General features: G+C 37.7%; 1 protein-coding gene and 1 non-coding gene across 7 annotated transcripts in view; both read right to left on the reverse strand.

Moving 5' to 3' along the window:
• The window catches only part of IPCEF1 (interaction protein for cytohesin exchange factors 1), a 169,967-nt gene that overhangs the window by 13,770 nt on the left and 143,716 nt on the right, over positions 1 to 12,481 (reverse strand). The window lies entirely within an intron of this gene.
• On the reverse strand, positions 7,639 to 7,742 carry LOC123797518 (U6 spliceosomal RNA). The gene has a single exon (XR_006780968.1). It is a non-coding gene; the product is annotated as a U6 spliceosomal RNA (small nuclear RNA).

Raw genomic sequence — 12,481 nt, forward strand, 5'->3', positions numbered from 1 at the left:
ATTACTGAAAGTTAACACAGAATTCACCTAAAATATGACCAAATAATGTTCAAAAAACATTCTCTATTTGAATTTATTTAGAAACTGGAGATAATGGAAAGGAGCAAGTATGCTCAGATAAGGTTAAAGCTGTTGGGGAGATGGGGGGAACCTGAAAGGTAAATGTTCTTGCTGTGTTCTTGCCTCTAACCATCCATCCCTTCTTGGGGGAAACCTGAAACTGAAAGACTCTATGTACATCTGACCTCTAATAACAAGATTCCAGAATTGCCCATAGACATAAGGACAATAAAATAATAAATGATGATGTTAGGAGTGAAGAAAATACCCCTATTGGCTTTTTTGTGTCATAATCCGTGAGATGTACAATATATTGCTAAATACTTAGGGGACATACCTGTGATCCAACCATGTCCATAACCCAACTCGGAGCTTTGTATTGTCTTTACTGCTGCTAACACCTAGGGCTTAGGTCTTCATGGGGCCATAAAATGAACGCCCAATAATAACGGAAGCAGATGAGAAACAGAATTCATAGGACAGCAAAAGACCCAAAGGGGATAAGCACAGAGCAAAATACAACTTACATCTGACCCCAGAGCCCAGGTGAGAGTCTTCCCAGTCCCTCCAGAGAGGGTAGTGCTGGTGTGTTAACCCCGGGCCTTCATGGAGCTTCTGCATTAAGTAATGTTTTAAAATCTCCCTTTCATGTTTTTATGTAAATATTGTTCTACATTATAATATCATATTAGGAAGCACTAGGTTATTTATCGTATTTTACCAGATTGTAGAAGGAGCAAGGAAAAAGATTGCCAGCAAAGACCGCTAGTCTGTCTCGCGCTAGAAAGAGAAGCCAAGTCCATCATTTCCGCCTCGCTTGTCTTCTGCAGCAAAAGAAATGAATTCTGTCTGACAGTCAAGTGTTTCCAATGCAATTGCTAGCCTTCCTCTCAAGAGTCTATCTCAGTCTCTTCTTGCATAAAATAACAGGACTTTCACTCCCTCCACCACATAAGGCACTTTACAAACTACCTCAACTAGCTCCCAAGGCTTTGCCAAGGAAGATGAAAACTATTTTTATTTTATGGAGGAGAAAAAAAATGGAGATTCTTGAAAAACAGTAAGTGATCTTTCCAAAATGTAAATCAGTGATGGAATTAGGACAGAAGTTCAATTCCACATTGCGCAGGCCCATGCGTTTCTAGACCAGTCTTCTCAAACTTTAATAGGCGAACAACCACCCAGGGCTCCTGTTAAAATGCAGAATCTGACTCAGCCAGTCTGGGATGGCTCTGAGCTTCTAAGTTATTAACAAGGCCCTACGTGATGCTGGAACTGCTGGCCCATGGACCATGCTTTGTGTAGCAAGGCTAGCCTGTCCGATTAGTCTTGTAACACCAGTTTCAACTCACTGAAGAGAAAGGGACTGGAGTTACAATTAAGAAGTAGGGACCCATCCAGAAAGCAGCACCTACTTTCTCTGTGACCCTGTACACCTCTTAGGCTAGCTCAGAATGTCTCAGGGGTCTGACTAGCAAACGTTCTCTAAACTTAGGTCATTGTAATGTAGAGATTTAGACTCAAGAAAGAAACTGAATTTTTTTTAATAGGATCTTTCTTGGTGACTTTAGCAAACGAGGCAAAACAACATTTTAACTAATGGTTGGAAGTTCACTCCTTTCCAAGATTATGCCAGATGAATGTGCTGCTCCCTTGCCATCCTCCCACGTAACCCACCCTATTGTCTGCCTCTGACAGGGCAGGCATGCTCCCGTAGGCCCAGAATTTGGCTGTCGAGAACACCGTATGCAGATTATCTCTTTAAATGCAGTACTTTCAACTTTGCCTCCCCCACTATCTTATTTTTGGTGTTTCCTTGTGCTTTCTAGAATGTGGTTTTTATTTTCTATTTAGAACATAAGTGCCGAAGAAAATTCGCATGCCATATTTCATATCAGAATTTGAAAGGAACCCTGTTTGAGACTGAAAAAGTCTATATGATGTCCCAAGGAAGAAAAGGTTAGCTCCCAAACATGGACTACTTGGAAAGGTTTACATAGAAAACAGTATTCCCTGCTTTATGTGGGACGTTCAAAGTGTTTGAGAAAGGGAAGACCACGGAAGGCACTTATCACAACAAGATAACTACATAGTCATTTCGACATTATGTGCAGCCATTGAGACTTGGCAAATGTTATTTAATAGAACACCTGATGCCAAGAGATTCAAAAACTTTTACAGGCTTCCTCTAATTAGTGATTCTGACAACTCTCCAACATAGCAAAAGACTTAGAATCATACTGACAGACAAATTTGAATTATGTCACTAAGACAAATGTGGATAATCCATTTTAACAGTAAGGATACTACTGATCAAGAACATTATCATGGTAGAGTCTTGAGAGACTGCCTCCTCTTGCTGCTGATGGAGACAGTCTTAGGTATTGAGTTTTTAGTATGTAAAAGGTACCATATTAACTACTGTACCAACATGACCTCAGTATCTTTGTAACAACCCTATGAAAAAAAGTATTATTAGCCCTGATAGAAGGGAGACTGTTGAAACATTAAAAACTTTGACCAAACCCACAAGGTGACAGACATAGGTTGTGACTTAAAACCCACAGCCTTAAACACTATGCTATACTATAAATATATTTGATGAACTGTCTTTTGAATAAAGCCCAATGAAGAAAGATTTCAAATCAGGCAATACACAGTCAATGAGATGATAGCCACTTGGACCAGACAGACCAAGGTTCAGATCCCTACTCCCACTGTTCTGTCTTCGAAGGGAATAATCCCCACCCAGAGGTGGCCAGGTTTTACACTGCAAACTCTGTTCTCACAAGGCCATAGGGCACCCGACCAGGAAATTCATAAGCTGGCCAGAAACCTAGGAGACAGGCTGGGTAATCAGATTCCCTGCTCGGCATCTGAACTGGGCACCTGGGGATAATCTAGTTCCAATTAGGAGCAGAAGCCGAGTCATGGTCATGGTAGTCTGGGCTCTGTGTAAAACAAAGATAGAAGAGCTTAGAAATGGAGAATAGAATGTTGGAAGAATACTCGATGGGAAAGAAGGAATTAAAACAAAACAAAACAACAACATCAACAACAAAAAAGACAGCCGGTAAAATAAATTCTATTAGAGAGAAATCACACTGAGCAAGACAAAGCCTCCAAGTATAAAGTCAGTACTTGTGCTTGTACTTATAAGAGTAGTTTCATTTTTATTTCCCTCATTTTTTTTTTAGGTATTAGATATTAGGTATTAGATTTTAGGTATTAGATATTAGGTATTAGGTATTAGATTTACCTTCTCCACCAGAGTCATTTATCTTTCTTCTCCTGGATATTTGATGTTTCTATTAAGTAAGGTGACTCAATACTCTTCTACCATATTACTGCTTTTATTGAGAAGAACAAGCCTAGTCTATTGGGCAATCTTTACTGTTGTTCTTTTTTAGTATATTGCATCTTATGGCAGTGATTTTTAAAAATAATCTTAGGTTGAGTCCATGGTCCAAGTATCTGATAAGCAGCTCTACATTCTTAAAACAAATATTCCATTTGTTTTTAAAATGTATTCATCCAATCATAAGAGCACCTATAATTAGGTGAAATATTTAATGTAGACATAAAATTTCTGTATCTGTTCACATCCTAAGAAAACAAAAAAACATTGGCAAGCTCACACAGAAAGGCATTTCCTTGGGGTTTCTTTTTCTTTCTAAAATATACTTGCAAGGGAGAGGTTGAAAGGGAACTTAAAAGGGGAAAATAGCTGGAAAATTGCCTAAATTCAAGGATCCAAATCCAATGTACTGTAGATAAATATGTCAACCTTGGCTCCATAAACTGCTGAGTCCATCGACCATACGAGTCCATGATAAAGGCAAATGAGCACAAAATATAAAAACAGAAGATGCAAGAGGAGGAAAGGGATGGGGGGGCAGTGGGGCGAGAGAAAGGAAGACATTAACCTATTTTAATTTCACTAAGCAGAAAATGAAGGTTTGGAGTAGAAAAATGCTCTTACCTTCTTAAGATGGCACTCTCTTTTCCTTACTTCAATGATTATAGTCTGGTGTAATCTATCATTACTTGTATAACATCCTTCTTTTTGCCTTATAGGAAATCCACAGTGTACATATTTAGAGTTATGTATTTAATTATGGCGTTAAATCCCTACTAGCAAACCTTTTCCCAGGAAATGATACAAATCCCTAAGAGTTGCAATTATATTTAGTAATACAAGAGACTGAATGTGCTGGAAAAGGTATAATGCATCCTTGATTCCTCTCTTTCCCTTGCACATTTGATCCATTCATTTACTCAATTCATCCATCAAATACTCTTTGAATGTTCACTGTGAGCTAAGGCAGTGTATTTTAGAGACTAGAGATAGACTAAATAGGCAAGAATCTTTTATGATTTTTATACTCTTACATTTTATATGTACGATATATCCCAAATGATCATTTTTTTCTGCTCCCTGCCCCACTTCACTATCAACTTAGTGCAGGCCACCAACATTTCACTGCTCTCAACAACTACATACGTGGTCTGCTACAGCTTCCTAATACCCATTTTCCATATATAGCAAAGTAATCTTCTTAAACAATAAGGCACATCAGAACACTCCCCAGCTTCCAAAATCATTCCGTTGCACTTAGAACAAAATCCAAACACCTTACAGGACCCAATAGTCGCCACATAAGCCAGCTACTACCCACTTCTCCAATCCCTCCTTGTGTTTCCCCTGCCCACTCTATTCCAGCACACTGGATTTCTTTCCGTTTCCTGAACTGCAAAACTTATGCTAGTCCTAGAGCCCTTGCATTTTATTTTCTCTCTGTCTGGGGCACTTTGCCAGCTATTATTTTCACATGTAGGTTGCTTTGTGCCATGTAGCTCTCAGATCAGCTTTTCAGGGAAGTCCTCCCCAACCAATCATCTAAATCAAGGTCCTTCCCCCAATCCCCCATTATTATATACTCCCACCTTATTTCCTGTATAGAACTTATTCACTACCAGAAATCATCCTGTTCTTATATTTACCTAAGTGTCTCCCTACCCTGCCATAATAGACGTATATACCAAATTGTAAATTCTACGCAAGAGGGCTATTGTCTCTGTTATTATTCACTCGCATATCTCCAAATGCCAGTTGTGCCAGGAAGATAGTAGATTCTCAATAAATATTTGATAAACATTTATTTGGTCAAACTGTTAATTCTTGATCTCATTTTTATCCCCTTCACCTATCCTATCAAATTAGCACAATGAGTAAATTTTGGAATTGGATTATTAAAAACTCAATAAGTAAATTATACTTATTAAATTCCAAGTATCTAGATAAGCCAAAAGTAAAAATATATATTATTTAGCTAGTTAAGAAAGAAAGAGGACACAAATTACTAACACCAGAAATGAAAAAGGGGGCATCACTATAGATTCCAATAGACATCGAAAGGATAATGAAGAAATATTATGAACAACCCTATGCCCACAAATTTGATAACCTAGCTGAAATGGACCAGTTCCTTGAAAGACACAATCTGTCATTACTAACATGAGAAGAAATAGATAATATGAATAGGCCTATCTCTATTTAAAAAGTTCAAACATTAATAACCTTTCAAAACAGAAAGCACTATGCCCGCATGGATTCATTGGTGAATTCTACCAAATATTTAAGGAAGAAATTATACCAATTCTCTACAGAAGACAGAAGCATAGGAAACACTTCCTCACTCATTCTATGAGGCCGGAATTGCTCTAATACCAAACCCAAATACATTACAAGAAAGGAAAACTATAGACCAACATGTCTCATGAGCATAGATATAAAAGTCCTCAACAAAATGTTAGCAAATTGAATGGAACAATGTATAAGAAGAATGATATACCACAAGCAAGTGGGATTTAGCCCAGGCATGTGAGGCTGATTCAATATCCAAAAATTAATTAATGTAATCCATCACATCAACAGACTAAAGAAGAGGAAAAAAATCATATGATCCTATCAATAGCTACAGAAAAAGCACTTGAGGGGCGCCTGGGTGGCACAGCGGTTAAGCGTCTGCCTTCGGCTCAGGGTGTGATCCCGGCATTATGGGATCGAGCCCCACATCAAGCTCTTCCGCTATGAGCCTGCTTCTTCCTCTCCCACTCCCCCTGCTTGTGTTCCCTCTCTCGCTGGCTGTCTCTATCTCTGTCAAATAAATAAATAAAATCTTAAAAAAAAAAAAAAGAAAAGAAAAGAAAAAGCACTTGAAAAATAATGACCCATTTATGGAAAAAACTCTCGGTAAATAAAAATAGAACTTTCTCAACTTGATACAAAAGATCTACAAAAACTACAGCCAACTTCATAAAGGGTGAGTAACTTGAAGCTTTCCCACTAAGATCAGTAACAAGGCAAGGATGTCCCCTCTCACCACTCCTTTTCAACACTACTGAAAATCCTAGCTAATGCAACACAAAAAGGAAATAAAAGGTATACAGATTGGGAAGGAAGAAATAAAACTGCCTTTGTTTGCAAATTACATTATATGACATTCTGAAAAGGCAAAACTATGAAGATAATAAAAAGGTGAGTGATTGCCAATGGGGTAAGGGAAGGGCGGGCTGAACAGGTGGGGTACAGAGGACTTTTATGGCTGTGAAAATACTCGATATGATACCATAATTATGGAAAAATGTCATTATGCATTTGCTCAAACCCACAGAATACACAACCAAGAGGGAATCCTAATGTAAACTATGAACTTTGGCTGGTAATGATGTATCGGTGTACGTTCATCGGTTGTAACAATATCCTACTCCTGTGGAGGGAATGCTGCTGATGGAGGAGACTATGCATGTAGAGGGATGGAGACAGATGGGAAATCTCTGTACCTTCTGCTCGATTTTGCTCTGAACTTAAAATTTCTTCAAGAAAGATAAAAGTCTACTAAAAAATTATTTTTCAATCTATTACTTACTATAGTTGTGTAGTTTGAGGAAGAGAGAACCTTATTTGCTTTGGCTTTAACTAGGACAGCATAACATTGTAGGGAGAGAAATTAGAACTTAACAACAAAAGGACAGTGCAGGAATAGACCTCAAAGGCTTAAGACCTTATCCTGATGAGAAGGGTCTCCCTGGAAAACTGACCTTCAAATCGACCTTTCTAGCTGCAAATTCAGATATGTGCTGGTATCTTCATAGTTCCTTGCTCTTGATGAATAGAGAAACAACTCCAGAATACTAAAATATGGCCAAGAATATAATTATAGAGACAAAAAAATGAATCTGAGACCATGAGGTTAGAAGCATTTCAAAGAACTACACAGGAATCTTCCCAGAGCAAATAGTGTATCCTGTAGGAGTCTGTTCTCGAGAAGACTTGTAGATCAGGGGAAGTCACCTTCAGTTTTGTGTAACCATATCCCTAAGAGAGATTGCCTTAGCCATTGTCATTAAGAAACCTACAATCTTTTTCTATGAAGATCACAGTTCCTTAAATTATGTCATTGACTTTTGTCATTGGCCTTTTGTGAATCCCATGCAGACAGCTGAAAACATAATCGCTTTGAAATATTTTTAAATATTGTGTGTGTTTAAGTTCTTATTTTAATTCCAGTGAACAAAAATACGGAACACTTCATGAATTTGTGTGTCATCCCTGCACAGGGACTATGCTAATCTTCTCTGTATCATTTCAATTTTACTGTGTGTGCTGAAGTGAGCACTCACTTTGAAATTTAAGAGCACTCTTTTAAAACTAGGTTTGGTTACAGAAGAAATTAAAAGTTAAATTACTCTTAGGGGGGTGGGGGAATGGGATAGGCTGGTGATGGGTATTAAGGAGGGTACGTATTGCATGGTGCACTGGGTGTTATACACAACTAATGAATCATCGAGGCTTACATCGGAAACCGGGGATGTACTGTATGGTGACTAACATAATATAATAAAAAATCATTAAAAAAAAAAGTTAAATTACTCTTAAAACTTCTGGCTTGCAAATGGCCAACAATGAAAGTACTATGTAACACAAACTGCAAGTTCTAGTCCAAGAGGCAGAACACGCACATATGTACTAGGAAAAAGATGTGAAAGTAAATCAACGAGGCAGTTAATTTAAGGAGCTAGCAAAGGTCCAGCAAAATAATTCCAAGTAAAATGAAAGATTTCATAAAGATAAAGCAGGAGGGCACGTGTAGTGATGAGCACTGGGTGTTATACACAACTAATGGATCGTTGACCACTACATCAAAAACTAATGATGTACTATATGCTGGCTAACTGAACATAATAAAAAAAATCTTTAATGATTTTGCTAGTTTCTAGAGTTAAAAAAAAGATAAAGCAGAATTTCATTAACGGGATAATAAAAATAATGTGCAACCAATAATGCCAAAGACTATTTTTTAGAGTAAAAAAGCAAAAAACTTCAGGCAAATTGCGATCACACAAGTAAGAAAAGGAAATGAAGCGTAAATATTAGAGAGGACAAGCTAAAATGGTCATCATAAAGATACGATAATTTATCTAGAAATAAAACAACTTCCAACTATAAGGTAGGGTGACTAGTATAAGACAAAGATGAAAAAAAAAAGCCTTCTATTTTCACATCAGCGATGGAGAAATATACCATGTTCATAGATGAAACGACTCAGTGCTTTAAAGATAGCAGTTCTCACCAAATTAATCTAAACAAAGTCAAGAAAATTTTCATCAAAATCCAAATGTGATTTTTAAAATTAAACTTGAAAATCAAATCCAAAAATTTACCTGAAGATAGTGCCAAAGAGAGTAATGCTCTACAGAATAATAAAGCATGATATAAAAGTAGAATTAACTATTGTACTGACAAAATAGAAGATAAAACATCAGTGAAAGACTACAGAGATTGCAGAAATAAGCCTATATATATATATATATATATATATATATATATATATATATATGAATTTTGATACCATAAAGGTAGCAGTACAAGTCACTGGGGAAAGAATCTGTTTAATCACATCACATAATGAATATTCACTAAAAAATAACTTAGATGTTTATAATCATAAATAAAATGAACTAGTTATATTGCACCAATTTGCAGGTAATCTAATCAGCATTATTTCATAACATCTTCTAGGGATCGTTAACCACTGGGCATGGAGCAAACAAAAAAGGCGGTAGATCATCTATGCTTGAGAGCAATGCCATTGAGGTCAACAATTGTAGATTCTGATTTTCCCAACACTAAATATTTACTTCTATTTTGAGATCGCTTCTTAAATTATAGTTCAAAAAATAGGATCACTAGGAAATCTTCTAGAGACTAAATTAAGTCATAGAGGTACAAAGACCAAGATCAGTCCTCACCTTGGTAGGCATGCTATGGAACCCCCCCAGTCTCTCCTTTGCTTCCTCTTTCCACCGCCACCCCAGCTATTACAAAATTTCCTAACTCTTCTGATTTCCTCTGTCCCCTTATATGCTTCTAACCCCACATTCTAGAGCGACATAATTTTTCTGAAGTATAGCATCTCAGGTATTTGTCCAGCCTGACTCTTGCTGGCCTTTCATGACTTTAAAACAAATTGTGATCAATAATTTTAAAAAAGTATATCATCGATTATATGAGCACCCTGATGAGAAACGGTCATCCATTATCTACTGAAATAAAACTAATGACTAGCCTAGAATTCAACATTATCCAAATTTCTTTTCCATCCCTCCTTCCCATGGCTTCCCTCTCTGCAGATCTTCCCACTAGGATCACAGATTACTTAGATGTGATCTTCCGTACTTTGAGTTCTTGCTCTCCTTTAAATCCCTCAAGTACCTTCTGTCTTTGTGTGGCACTTACTTTACTCTGCTTTCTTTCATTAAATGAGTCTTATTCCTCCCACCCTCCCCATAAAGATCTTAACATTTTTTAGCCCAGAAGTTGTGTCTTGTTCATCTGTGTGTTCCTGTTAGGACTGAGTACATGAGTACATGCTAGGTACTCAAAAAAATAAGAGTAAATTGAATGGACTTCAGTATTTAACTTTTTTTTTTTATTATCTTCTTGCTTCCTAAAGAGACATGCTGAATAATTCCTACAACAGCATCTGAATTAGCTAGCTAAAATAATATAGCATCCATACTATTTTCACTCAGATTATGTAAATTTTTTTTTACGATTTTATTTATGTGTCAGAGAGACAGAGATTGAGTGAGAACAAGCAGGGGGAGCAGCAGGCAGAGGGAGAAGCAGGCTCCCCACTGAGCAAGCAACCCGACGTGGGACTTGATCCGAGGACCCTGAGATCATGACCTGAGCTGAAGGCCGACACTTAACTGACTGAGCCACCCAGGCGCCCCTACAATTTTTGTAACTCTTAAAATCCGGCTCATTTATGTCACATTCTTAAGCTGTCACGCATTTTCCAGTATGCTTGGCTCTTCGTTAACAATTCTTTTTCTTCTACATGGTTCCCATATTGATTCTGACTGGACTTGTCCTTGACCATTTATTTACATGGAGTATTAGCGTCACTGGTGGTTATTCAGCTCTTTAGCATCCAGGGTATGGTCACTCCGTTCATGGTGTAAGCATAAATAAAATCGTCTCCACATTGTCAGCATAATGTAAATAGAGACATACATGGGAGTTATCATCACATAGGCATAAGTAACAGACCAAATAACCTCTCACAGAAGGAAACAATATAGGGTAAAATTGAACTGAAATGAATATTCCACTAACCCCATCACCTTTTTTCCCCACTGTGCTTTGAGGAAAGACTCAGTGAAGAATCTGGAAAGCTCTGGAACTCTGTAACTTCCAATGTGGAAAGGCAATGGGATGCAATTAACACTCTGCATTTTTTTATTAGCTTACACCACAGGGAAGAAAGGTCTAAAAGGCTATTTAAATTCAGTATAAAATTCTAGCAAGCACAATTTTAATTGCACAACCGCAAAACATTTCTCTCGTCGAAATAAAAAGAAGGCTGTAACGCATGCTTCTTACTTATTTCAGGACTCAGTTATTAACCTTTAAGAATCTTTTCTAGGAGAAAAGCCTCTTTCTCTAGCAAATGCATCTTGAGACTGGGACTTAACCTAAAATCCTAACTCCTGTCTTAGACCATGTTGACACTTCAATCCCTGTCATAAAAACACCCTGAACAATATTTCAGACACAGGAATGTCAGAGCTTTTCTTTTTTTAATTGGCAGCTAAAAAATAATTTTTAGCAGTCAGAGAAATGAAAAGCTACCTTCCTCTCCAACACACAAACATACACATGTAAAAAAAATGTATAATATGCAGTCTGATTACTCAACAGCAAATCATCTCAAACGCAAGAAAAGACCTGGTTGCTGTTTCCATAGCAATGACTTTATGTGGTTTAACTCTTCTGGGAATTTAACCAAATCCCCAGCAGCAGGAGAAAATCATCAGCAAAAATTTTGTAACATATGGCAACTGCCAACACATCAGTGAGGGAAAAAGACTTTTATTTTCTCTTCCTTTCTACTGAGAGGAATACCTTCATGTCAAGCTGCTGGAAGAAGCAGAGAGATTTTGTTGGTCACCCAGCACTTAACTTAAAATTTTTAAATACTAGGTTTGTTCTCCCTTAGATTGAAAGAGATGCTGGTCCCCAGCCAGCTCTGCAGCTCGTGCCTCCCCAGAATGACACTTGGACATGGACACGAGGTACACATGTATTCCCATGACTCGCAGTTTATTCATCCTAAAGAAAAGCTCAATCTGCAGGGTCATCTCTCGGGAAAGATTGCAAATGGAATTTTATGCTCTGTTTTGCTTTTAAAGCCCCCCTCATCCTGGGGTGGGGTGTGTGTGTATGTGTGTGTATGTGTGCACATGACACTTTTTAGTTCTACTTATGGGCCAATGATTAAGAGTTTTTCACAGGAAAAGAATAGATGTGGTACTTTTCATGATTTTCTTTAGTTCAAACAACGCTGTATCTGAAAGACTCCTCCAAGTATCAAGTTAGAGGCCGTCCAGCTCAAGATACTTAAGTGCTCTCTTCAGTATGTCTTCATAAGAACAAAGATTGTGGGGCGTCTCAGTGGCTCAGCTGGTTGAGCGTCTGACTTTTCGGTTTCGGCTCAGGTCACGATCTCGGGGTGATGAGATGGAGCCCCAGGTCTCGCTCCACACTCAGCATCGAGTCCTCCCTCTCTCTCTGCCCCTCTCCCTCCCCCTGCTCGTGTCTCTCTCTCTCTCTCTCACTCTAAAATAAATAAATAAAAACTTTTTTAAAAAAAGAATAAAGATTACAATCAATATGCAATTAATACCCAATGAAAATGGTTGTCTCAGAATGAGGAAACACCTCCAGTGACAAGGAATGCATTACTTTCCAAGAAACCCATTCAATTTTGAACCATTTTCAACATTACAAGAAGTTTCTCATGCTGAATCTAAAACCACCTCCCTTTTGCTTGTGCTTCTAGCCTCACCA

This window comes from Ursus americanus, chromosome 11 (genome assembly GCF_024610735.1).
Source record: "Ursus americanus isolate L20-20 chromosome 11, mUrsAme1.1.p, whole genome shotgun sequence".
Taxonomy (NCBI): Eukaryota; Metazoa; Chordata; class Mammalia; order Carnivora; family Ursidae; genus Ursus; species Ursus americanus.